The sequence below is a fragment of the Dermochelys coriacea genome, chromosome 2 (genome assembly GCF_009764565.3).
Source record: "Dermochelys coriacea isolate rDerCor1 chromosome 2, rDerCor1.pri.v4, whole genome shotgun sequence".
Classification (NCBI taxonomy): Eukaryota; Metazoa; Chordata; order Testudines; family Dermochelyidae; genus Dermochelys; species Dermochelys coriacea.
In genome coordinates this window covers 137,898,611-137,911,432 of record NC_050069.1, presented here as the reverse complement: position 1 = coordinate 137,911,432, position 12,822 = coordinate 137,898,611, and the positions used below count along the sequence as shown (strand labels likewise).

The following is a 12,822-nucleotide window of genomic DNA, read 5'->3' as shown; positions in this document are numbered from 1 at the left end:
AAAAAATTATAGCATCTGTCTGCACTTGGCAATCAAGTGCTACATGAGTTATTTAGAATTTGCTGTATTAGAACAGTTTTTAAGATCTATCCTAACCAACGTAATGTCTCAAGCAATAGACAATAGCTGATGCTTTAAACGAAAGTGGAAATGAGCCATAATACACCTGGCTAGCTGCAATACCAAAACACAGAGGAGATTCTTGACCCCAGCAGGTGATCAGAACTGAGAGTATTTGTAACTTTTTTTCCTATCCACTATTTCTGCAGAATTTGTTTATATATATATATATATATATATATATATATATATATAATCAATCATAGTGAATTCCAGAGCAGTTTTGCATCTGTGGAGACTATGTGGTGAATGGAGCCTTGTATGGGCCCTTTTGCTACTGGGGAGTTCATCTTTATAGGGTGGCTGTTTTTTAAATACGATGTGTTAGCATCAGTATTGTTAGTGCTGCAGCTGGTTGCTTGGCATCATAATTAGTGAGTTTTAATGGGGTTTGTAGGAAGAGTGCAGGCAAAATCTAAAAATGTAGGAGAATTACACTACTTCCTGGAAAAACTGACTGAAAATGTATCAGATAACTTTATTAAATCATGGCAAAAATGGAATTTTAATTTGTGTGTATTCCCAGAACTTTGTGGAAGAACTATTTTTCATACTTTTCAGTTTTGCAACCAAGTGCAGTGGTTTCACCCACAAATTATGCATATGCACATGGTGCAGCTGTAAGCAAATTGAAGAAATGTGCATGCAAGTTAGACTCAAATTATCCAATTTGTGTAAAAAGTCCCCTTGTGCATGTGTAAATGGAGGCTTTTTAAGGTACATAAGAATGTGCATATTATTTAAATCAGTTAAAAATGTGCAAACAAGCCATGCAACACTTAAAACACTAATAAAATTTTAACTGCAAACCTAATCTATTAGGAGGCTTCCATTAACAGTCTATTTGGACCACATTTTGTTCCCAGCAGAGTCACTACAGCTGATTGAACGTGGGCTAATTGTTCTATTCTTGGGATCTTGGGGATAATGGTAGCATGACAAATGGGAAGGAGGATATAGAGGTAGATATTACCATATCAGAGGTAGAAGCGAAACTGAAACAGCTTAATGGGACTAAATCCGGGGGCCCAGATAATCTTCATCCAAGAATATTAAAGGAATTGGCACCTGAAATTGCAAGCCCATTAGCAAGAATTTTTAATGCATCTGTAAACTCAGGAATAGTACCGAATGATTGGAGAATTGCTAATATAGTTCCTATTTTTAAGAAAGGGAAAAAAAAAGTGATCCGGGTAACTACAGGCCAGTTAGTTTGACATCTGTAGTATGCAAGGTCCTGGAAAAAATTTTGAAGGAGAAGTTAGTTAAGGACATTGAAGTCAATGGTAAATGGGACAAAATACAACATGGTTTTACAAAAGGTAGATCGTGCCAAACCAACCTAATCTCCTTTTTTGAAAAAGTAATAGATTTTTTAGATAAAGGAAATGCAGTGGATCTAATTTACCTAGATTTCAGTAAGGCATTTGATACCGTGCCACATGGGGAATTATTAGTTAAATTGGAGAAGATGGGGATCAATATCAACATCAAAAGGTGGATAAGGAATTGGTTAAAGGGGAGACTGCAACGGGTCCTACTGAAAGGCGAACTGTCAGGTTGGAGGGAGGTTACCAGTGGAGTTCCTCAGGGATCGGTTTTGGGACCAATCTTATTTAATCTTTTTATTACTGACCTTGGCACAAAAAGTGGGAGTGTGCTAATAAAGTTTGCAGATGATACAAAGCTGGGAGGTATTGCCAATTCGGAGAAGGATCGGGATATTATACAGGAGGATCTGGATGACCTTGTAAACTGGAGTAATAGTAATAGGATGAAATTTAATAGTGAGAAGTGTAAGGTTATGCATTTAGGGATTAATAACAAGAATTTTAGCTATAAGTTGGGGACGCATCAATTAGAAATAACGGAAGAGGAGAAGGACCTTGGAGTATTGGTTGATCATAGGATGACTATGAGCTGCCAATGTGATATGGCTGTGAAAAAAGCTAATGCGGTTTTGGGATGCATCAGGAGAGGCATTTCCAGTAGGGATAAGGAGGTTTTAGTACCGTTATACAAGGCAGTGGTGAGACCTCACCTAGAATACTGTGTGCAGTTCTGGTCTCCCATGTTTAAAAAGGATGAATTCAAACTGGAGCATGTACAGAGAAGGGCTCCTAGGATGATCCGAGGAATGGAAAACTTGTCTTATGAAAGGAGACTTAAGGAGCTTGGCTTGTTTAGCCTAACTAAAAGAAGGTTGAGGGGAGATATGATTGCTCTCTATAAATATATCAGAGGGATAAATACAGGAGAGGGAGAGGAATTATTTCAGCTCAGCACCAATGTGGACACAAGAACAAATGGGTATAAACTGGCCACCAGGAAGTTTAGACTTGAAATCAGACGAAGGTTTTTAACCATCAGAGGAGTGAAGTTTTGGAATAGCCTTCCAAGGGAAGCAGTGGGGGCAAAAGATCTATCTGGCTTTAAGATTCTACTCGATAAGTTTATGGAGGAGATGGTATGATGGGATAATGGGATTTTGGTAAGTAATTGATCTTTAAATATTCAGGGTAAATAGGCCAAATCCCCTGAGATGGGATATTAGATGGATGGGATCTGAGTTACTATAGAAAATTCTTTCCTGGGTATCTGGCTGGTAAATCTTGCCCATATGCTCAGGGTTTAGCTGATTGCCATATTTGGGGTCGGGAAGGAATTTTCCTCCAGGGCAGATTGAAGAGGCCCTGGAGGTTTTTCGCCTTCCTCTGTAGCATGGGGCATGGTTGACTTGAGGGAGGCTTCTCTGCTCCTTGAAGTCTTTGAACCATGATTTAAGGACTTCAATAGCTCAGACATGGGTGAGGTTTTTCATAGGAGTGGGTGGGTGAGATTCTGTGGCCTGCGCTGTGCAGGAGGTCGGACTAGATGATCAGAATGGTCCCTTCTGACCTTAGTATCTATGAATCTATGAATCTATTCAAAGCAACTGACATTTTTCTTGTTTTATCAGTGTTATATGGAATGGAATTTGATCAATCAATCAACTACTTGGAATAAATGAATGATTCACTATACAGTCGCTCAGACTGTATAATGGATTTCCTAGGCAACATGCTGAATTTTTGTTGATTTTTATGCTTAATTTAGAGTGTGCACCTCCAATATTCTGAAGTGGAAATTCACCTAGCCCTAACTAGTAGAGAAAATAGAAAATTGGGCTATAGCGCCTAAGCAATTATATATATTATCATTACAGAAAAACTTCAGGGCATTTATTGGTGGGATCTTTTCTGGATAGTAATTTAACCTGTGGAATTCATTTGTTCAAAATATAATTGAGGCCAATAGCTTTATAGGATTTTTAAAACATTAGAAACTTATATGATTAATGAGAGGGGATTAAAAAGTTCCCTAAATAGGAGTATAAACCGTCAGGCTTCAGGGCATACGTGAACTATGAACTAGTGGAGATAGGAATTGCTGTACTGGCTTGATCCATGTAGTCCTGTATATTAATTCCTGTATTCCTAATACTAAGTAGTGACTATGGATTATATAAGGAATATTGTAGCTGGTAAAAGGTAAAAAACTGATTTGTTTAAATCCGAAGTCCTCTTTTTATGGTGTAGGTCTTTGCTAGTTAAGTCTTTGGGATCAGATGTAAAAATCAGGGTCAGAATCTTGACCTCAAAGATTTTTATGGAATGACTTGCAAGAAAAGTGGTGGTTGCCTGTGTCTGGCATAGTACAGCATGAATATTTGAATTCTGCCTGCCTAAATTTTTCTGACCATTTAGATTTTAATAAGGTAGTCTTCATTTCCTTACGTAAATGCTGGTGCAAAATAGTTTTCATATCCTAATCCAGAGGTGAAGATGGTGAAATCACTAAATACTGTAGAGTCTTTAAAGTGCTTGGAAATGTTTTGGGATGAAATGACCTATGTGTGTGTAAATTATTAACAGTCAAAACCAAATGTATGATATACTTGTAACGGCCTATTTACCTTTATTTCAGTCTTTCCTCTCTCTTTTTTCCCCCTTTAATTGTTTATTGATCCCTTTATGTAGTCATAGGTGCTGGAACTAGGAATGCGGGAGGTGCTGCAGCACCCCCTGGCTTGAAGTGGATTCCATCATATACAGGGTTTACAGTTTGGTTCAATGGCTCTCAGCCCCCCACTGTACACATTGTTCCAGCGCTGCTAGAGGGTGGCCAGACAGCAACTGTGAAAAATCTGGACAGGGGGTGGGAGGTAATAGGACCCTACATAAGAAAAAGACTCAAAAATCGGGACTATCCCAATAACATTGGGACATCTGGTCACCCTACGCTGCTGTATGTAGTGTAGTTGTAGCCATGCGAGTTCCAGAATATTAGAGAGATAAGGTGCGGGAGGTAATATCTTTTTTGGACCAACTTCTTGGCGAGACAGACAAGCTTTGAGCCACTCAGAGTTCTTCTCCAGGTCTGGGAAAGGATCTCCCAGCATCACAGCAATAACTGACAACTGGCCACTCTACCTTGAATGGTCCCTTACAATATGTGCTAACTTATTATGCTAAACCATCTGTTCCACCTGGCATCTCTTGCTGCAAGAGAGTCAAGACCCAGTTAATTCATATAATGATGTCACTGGCTGGTTCATCTGTAGGGACTGACTGCAGAACCTCTAGGCCTAAACATATTAGATTTTGCTGTCTGAGCTAAAGAGCTGGGTGTGTGCACTGTTCCCTTGGGTACTGCAGATCTGATATTACTGTGAATGTTCAGTGGAGAAGGGGCTGGACCCTACTAGGGAATACTTTAAAAATGAGTTTCGGGATTGGGGTGCACCTATTGTTATCCTGCAAGGTAAAATAAGGGCTGGCGTAGCCCAGAGGAGATAGCTTAGGTGGCCAATGGTCTGGTGGAGTCAGGGAACTGACACCCAGTTAAGCACAAGCAAGTCTCTCTCACTGGAGGTAGGGGGTTAACAAGGTGACTCTCAGTCCTAGGTTCTCTGAGATCAGTCAGACACATACTATATCAAGAGTATAATGGACCACAAAACTTATACCATTTAACAGTATGTCAAATACACAGAGAAATCATATCCAATGCCTGGGAAAGCACTGCTAACTTCAAAATAGCACAGCAAACTGTAGGCCATGCAACAAAGCACACAGTCAGTGAGAGAGAGAACACCCCAACACTCTGCAAACAGAGTCAAACCCTGCCATTATTTCTGGCTGTTTATCCATCCTCGCACCTCCCTAAAAGAGAGCTTCCATTACAGTGAAAAAATTGATTTCAAACCTGAGTACAATGGGAGTTTGCCTGGGTAAAAAGGAATGAGAATTCAGTAAGGACCTCAGGCTTTTGTCTATAGTACTAAAGAATGAAAATATCATCATCTCTAGGGGGGAAGGTTTTCCTCATATTTCTAGTCTAGGCCTAATAATTCAATATTCTCTAATAGTCATCTCATTGAGCTAAACTCTGTTCGGTGTGCTATTGTCGAGGACATCAATAGAGAGGTCAGACCACCTACTTTGGGGAGATCAGCTTACTGTGCCTCGCAAGAAAGATGTGGTGGGGGCTTCCACTAGTTTCTTGACCAGATAGTTACAAGATCAGCTGTACAAAAGGTAACACATTCATGCTTGAAATACATGGGTCAAGTGTGCACACTATTTTAACTTTCACCTTGTTTTTAGACAGTAGAGTTATTGTTCTTTAATACAGGAGAGTTCTTACATGGCTCTACTTGAAAACCAAATATCATCTCACATATGTGAACAAAGCTGTATAACTTACAAAGAACCACAGCATTAAATGTTTCACTTTAAACAAATGATCTCATCTTATGGTTGGGAGTGTAATTAACATTTTCTCTTCTAACAGTTTGAAAAACTTTCCCAGTGCCGGTCCCCCATCTGTGCTGGCTCAAATTTAATTAGTGGGATTTTTATCAGTCCAGATAAAATCCTTCCTAGGTCCATGTTTGTTTAAAGATTTCAACCCCACCCTGTTAGCCACATGACTAACTGTGGAGACCAGCTTTACACAACTTGAGAGGGACCCTTCTCTTTTGGAATAAAGGCATAGGTTGTAAATGTACATATTTCAGAACTCATAAGATGATCTTATAACCATGAGGGAAAAATGGATCTAACTTTTTCCATCCATTTATTTCAGAAAGATCTTGTATGTTTTGTATTACAAACATGGTAAGCAACTCATTGAATATTATGCATACAAAGCAACTTGAGTGTAAGCTCTGCAAGTATATTGCAGGCATATAACTCTGTTGATGCAGTACTTTCTGCACTCTCTATGCTGTACGAACTGATCAGAAAGCTCTACTTGTACTAGTGCATCCAACCAATGCATGAATACAAAGCAGGTACATAATTTTCCACTTCATAACCCTGATGTGGTAACTGTTATTGTCAAGAAATATGTAGTTATTTGTGCCACTGGTCATCAATACAACTCAAAGGTAAGCACTAAATATTAGTTTTTCAAATTCCTTACCTGCATAATCTGTTGTATCCTTTGTGACAGGGTCAGGCCAGATGGCTACAGGACAGTGTTAGAAGGCAGATATATTAGTCCCAGATTAAGCAGGTCCATTTTCCCTGGGTAAGATAACAGGGAAATTCCAGAATAAAAAGGAACTTGCTGGAACAAATTCAGGCAGGCAGGCTAATTAGGACACCTGGAACCAATTAAGAAGCTACTAGAATCAATTAGGGCAGGCTGGCTAATCAGGGCACCTAAGTTTAAAAAGGACCTCACTTCAGTTTGTGGCATGTGTGCAAGGAGCTGGGAGAAAGAAGCACTAGTTGTTGAGAGTGAGAAGGCATACTGCTGGAGGACTGAGTACAAGCATTATCAGACCACCAGGAGGAAGATCCTGTGGTGAGGATAAAGAAGGTGTTGGGAGGAGGCTATTGGGAAGTAGTCCAGGGAGTTGTAGCTGTTATACAGCTGATCCAGGAGACACTCTAGAGAGCTGCAGTCCACAGGGCCCTGGGCTGGAACCCAAACCTCCCAATTCCTGATCAGAGACAGGAGGAGTTGACCTGGACTGTGGGTTCCACCAGAGGGGAAGGTCTCTGGGCTGTTCCCTGACCCACATGGTGGATCAGCAGAAACTGCGGGGATTGTTCTTCTTCCTTTTTCCCATGCTGGCCAGTGATGAGGTTAGCTGAGTGAGGGCAAGTTTGAGCCACTAGCAAAAGTGGGCAAACTGAGGGCTGCCGTGAATCTCTGAGGCGAGCAAATCCGCCAATAAGCGCAGGACCCACCAAAGCAGAGGAGGAACTTTGTCACACCTTGTTTTGTGTTTCTTTGTGGACTATGCAATTTACTGCTATCTTATGTGCAACCTGTGAAAGTACTACACCAAAACTTTACTATTAATAATTACCTGTTTACTTTTATTAAATAGTAAAGATTCCTGGCTCTTCTAGGGCTTTTCATTCATAGACATGAAACTGCTTTATAAAGGAGTTAAGTATCATTATCACCACTTTACAGATGGGAAAACTGGGGCACAGAAGTGAAATGACTTGCTGGAGGTCACCCAGCAGACCAGTGGCAGAGCCAGTAGCAGACATCAGGTCTCATAACTCCCAGTCCAGTGCTCAATCACATAGGCCACTTTGAATAGTGACAGTTTCTCAAGCCAGAGGAGTCAAAACAGAAGCTCTACACTTTCACTGAGTGAGGTCAGTTTTCAAGTAGGAGTGAGTGAATGTTGGAACCACAATCTGGAGGGAAGATAGGAGCACAGCTGGTTAAAGAGAAGGAAAGAAAAGTGAGATAGGTGGCCAGGGCCGATACGAGAAGTATTAGAGATTACACCCTAATCCCATCTCCCTGATGCTAGTTGGAGAAAAAAAATTAATGGAGGAAGTACTGGAGCATGCCTTGCCATCTACTTTTCCTAAACAAAGAAATTTATTTGGCTTAGTGGCGAGGTACTTGTGCTTTGGACCCCATCTTGACCAGCAGCAGGGAGGGAACACCCTGTCCCCGATTGTCTTTAAAATATAAACTATTGACAGAGAAAAGAGATCTGAGGAAACCAAGAGAAACCAGCAGCCCGTGATTGTGAAACACAGAGTGCTTGTTCTCACCATAAAGTTAACTCAAGTCATAACTCCAGTGTTGCCCCTAACTCAAGTCCCATCCACATACAGAAGCCCTTAACTTGAGTGGTGTAATAGTGGTGCTTCTTTTGTTAAGATTTCTTATTAATGTTTTGTATTGAGAAGTAAAAATTACGATACAAAAGAAAAAACCCAAAGTTATACACTTAAAATCATCTTCTGTAACACGCAGCACAGAGGTAACATGCACATTCAGAAACCACTGTTGACATCCTTAACATTAAGCTCTTTATCCCAGTTTTAATAATATCTTCAAGACTCCAAGAGTGCTTTTTCATCAACAAGGCATGTATGGATGACAGGAGTCTAGGGAACATCTCTACTACACCCAGTATTTCAGGGGTGTCAGGCAGTGCCAGAGTGCTTGGGTCAAGGGGATGGGTCAATAAATGATTCAGAGGTATACGTTGTCATAGTGGTATGGCCTGAGGGTTAAGCTGACATAGTACCTGGAATGGAACTATCCCTCTCGTCCCCCCCATTTTCAATGAGTTGAGAGAGGCATTATATGCCTATATATAATATATATATCCATTCTCTCCATATGACTGATGGGTTGCCAACCTGCAAGTCAAAATTACGCCACATAGTGATGTGATGGTGCTTTTAACTTGGGTTGGCTGGCCAGAGGGGAGGGAGAAGTGGAAACTCAAATGAGCACAACTCACTCAACTGCTTACACAACCACTCTGCCACATGGACACAGGCTAGCTTGAGTGCTGCTAGTCTTCCAATGCCTTCTCACAGTTATGCCCTGCAAATGCCCAAAAAGTTCTCCCACAGTTTTTTGGGAAAGAGTTCACAGAGCAGCTCAGCTTACCTCAGTGCTAAGAATCAGGGGATATGCCCCTAGGAGACTTAGACCCACATATAAGTGAGCTCAGTGCCAGTGGACATAGCAACTCAAATGTTATTCCTCAATGTGATTGCTCTCACTTGAGAAGAGTAACTCAAGTGTAGGCAACTTGAATTAAATCTGAAGTGAAGATTACCCGGAGAGATTGAATGGTTAGAGATGGGCCCAGACAGTCACCAGATCCAAAGAACTCCAAACTTGGTTGATGATGAAATTTGAACCCAGATACAGATCTGAATTTCTCAACTGAATTTTATTTGTATAATTGGCTGAACAAGCACCTTCGGTTTTTGTCTGGCAGGCTTTTTAAAAATCAAATGGCCCATTTCTGAAGTTATTTCTCTTGAGGAATAAACTAAAGCCTAATGAATGGGATTTGCTAAACTTAACTGTTAAAGAAATCTTTAAGGCTGGAACCCAAACCTCCCAACTCCTGATCAGAGCAGGAGGAGTTGACCTGGACTGTGGGTTCCACCAGAGGGGAAGGTCTCTGGGCTGTTCCCCGACCCACATGGTGGATCAGCAGAAACTGCGGGGATTGTTCTTCTTCCTTTTTCCCAGGAAAAAGTCTACTTTAAAAGCAGGCTCTCTCTTTTACAGATTGGACCATAATGGAAGCACAGGAAGTGCAGAGTAAAAGGAATATTTCTAGAAGAACAAACTTTAGAAAGGGGTCACTAGAGAGAAAAGGTGGGTGAGGTAATTCCTTTTATTATATCAGTTTCTGTAAGCTTTTACCTACTTCTTTCTTCCTGCTCTCATCTACAGACCATAGGTTAGACAGATGATGTTACAGCTGAGCTTCCTTTAGCACTGTAGGGAATCTTGGGAACTTTTACTGCTCCTTCCCTCTCCTCCCCTGCCCCAAAGTTGAACCTGTGCTGGGCACAACCCCACAGTAAGAGGAGCATGTTTCAGAGCTGAGCTTGCCAGGCCTAAGAGGCCAGTCAAGTAAAGGAGTAAATCTTACCAAAGGGTTGGACATGCTATGGCTTAGGAGTGGAGGCAGAGGATTCTCAGAAGTAATGTGTTACCTGGGACTATCTGTTATCTGTATCCAGAACTGAGACCTAAAAAATTATTGTCATGTTTTAGCTTTCTTAAACAACACTGTGACTGTTTGCTTACTTAAAAGTGTTGGAATTTGTTCATAATGCTGTAGTCTCTCCTCCAAGTATGTTTTTTTAAAATGTGGTTTTTTTTCTTTGAGTTCAGAAGAGGAGAGGTGGCAAGTAGCCAGCAGTCTGGCTGCTTGGACAAAGAGCTAATCTTTGAGCATGGTCCATGCTGCAACCAATATCATGTGTCCAGTCTGTCATAATATTTATTCACAACATCTTTGTGTGTGAGAGAGAGAGATTGAATCTTCATTCAGATGAGATCCAGATCTCTGTTTATTTGAATGGGACATATACAACATGGCTCCAAAAGGCCTCCAGGAAAGAGCTTTTGGGAGAAATGCTCTCACTTTTCCACTAATACACTCAGATTTCTAATGGCTTAGTGAATTAATAAGTAATTAGGTTAACTTCTCTAAATCTATGGGTTAGAAGTTATTTTTCACCCACACATCTTGCAGATGGTATAAAATAGATCTCTTGCCCTTTATTGACATATTATTCAATGTACATGAATTTGACAGACACCCCATGTTGTCTCTGAATTGTGGTCTTCTTTTCTTCCTCTCTTCCTGTAACTATAAGAATCTTTCTTCTCTGTACTGATTAGTACACAAGATAAGTGTCTGGTGAAGTCTGTCTCAAGGCGCGCTACCTGCCTTTTACTGCTAGGCCTTGAGAATATAATATCCAATATTTATACATATCTCCTTACATGCTATCCACAGATACACTTCACTAAGATTATGATGACTGGTGTGATGCAGGCTTTCAGTAGAAACCTTACATGACACTTCTTTGGTGAACTAGAAGGTGAATTCTACACCGGGGAATCCCTTTAACACTTATGCACCCCTGTACTGCCTGCCAGTTGGCGTCAAGAAGTCCTTGGGTCACAATCTCCTATTCTCACCACTATACAGACTCTCCCATTACTGAAACCCCTCATTGCTTTTTAAGAAGCAAAGTGGTCACAGCTCCAGATTGTTTCCACAAATTGCCCATTGGCTGAAAATGATAAAAATGGGTGGGATTAAGCAGCAAAGCTGCTTCAAATAGTAGCAACTTGGGCTTTACATCTGCACCCCCTGTTTGCAGGTGGGGTTGCACAGGTGCAGGTACTCTAACCTATTTAGAGCAATCTCAGAGGTTTCCATAAAGGCTCTGTTGATAATATTTGCTGAACATGCCTTGAACAGAAGTCCTTATTAATTCCTTATTGAAAAATTATCCATGATAGGGCAGAACAAAATAGGAATAAAGCCAATAAGGGAGTCTCTAGAAATTACTTTAGAAACCTATAGAAGTCAGTGGAGACAGTTAACCATTTAAAAGCCTTTTTCAAGCATATTACAGCATTCTGGAATAGAGATATAATTTTCCATTAAATGCCATAAAATGGTTCAGAAGACTAATCCCATTATACATTTCATGCAGGTATTTGGACCATTCCTGGACTTTGAAGATGATTCTGTTTGTTGACAAATCTTTTTGTGAATTCTTTATAAATGGCTTGAATTTATAACTATTTACAGAATAATTTATGTTCATCTATACATTGTTTGCAAGCAGTTTACTGGCCATTTCATATTTAAAGATTTGATCTGTGTTTTGTTAATTTTGATTGCACACATGATCATATGGTCCGTGTTCCCTTATTGGAATATCATAACTGTTAGAATCGGGTTTCCAGCACAAATACTTGTGTTCAGGCATTACAAATTCACTTCCTGTAGTTTTGCCCTCTAAAATCGGCTCTTTATGTGAACATTGATTGTAATCTTAGTTGCTAGAAGATTTGTGGAAAGTAAACACACACGGAGAAAACAAGCAAAGCCAACTGAGCTTATTATTTAAAATCTACAAAATACTTCCAGAGATTGTCCAGGAATATTCATTCAGTGTGAGAGGGGATCATTATGATAAGTCTGACCTCCCGCACAGGAGTGGACATGGCATCTCACACTGTAATTCCTGCAACTCGCACTGTAATTCCTAGATCAAGCCCAGTGACCTTTGCTTTAGCTGAAAGCACAAACCTTTAGAAAGCCCATCCAATCTTGATTTAAAGATTTTAAGCAATGGATAATCTGTCACATGCTTTAGTAATCTTCTCTACTAGTTAATTACACTCACTATTAAAATATGTATGCCTTATTTCCAGTTTTAACTTGTCTAGCTTCAATTCCAACCAGCTGTAATCAAGAATAACTTTTCGATCATAATTCCTATGGACTAAAGTGCCTAGAATCATCGAACAACACTGTCTATGTTTGTGACTAACATTGTTGTGTTCTGTAATTGTATTGTCTAAATGAATTGTTGAGTGAATAAATATAGACTGAAGTTTTCACAACCCTCTAATGCGTTTGGACACCTTTATTGCCAGGAATTTAGGCTTTCAAATACTTTTGGCAGCTTTGAAAAGCTCAGCCTGAGTGTTCCCACAACAAAAAGAAAAACAAAACAAAAAACAAGCAAGCACATCCTGACAACTTGAGGATTTTTTTTGTCATTTCCAGTATTCTATTTTCTCAAAGTTTTTGATTTTAAAAGGATCTAATCCACATACTATGGAATCACTCATAGGTTTACTCAGGATAGTACAGATAATAGG

General features: G+C 40.1%; 1 long non-coding RNA gene across 1 annotated transcript; it reads left to right on the top strand.

Moving 5' to 3' along the window:
• The first annotated feature begins 6,914 nt into the window (after positions 1-6,914).
• LOC119852114 lies at positions 6,915-12,554 on the top strand. Its single transcript, XR_005291526.2, has 3 exons — positions 6,915-6,975; positions 9,688-9,777; positions 11,643-12,554. It is a non-coding gene; the product is annotated as an uncharacterized LOC119852114 (long non-coding RNA).
• The last annotated feature ends 268 nt before the right edge of the window (positions 12,555-12,822 follow it).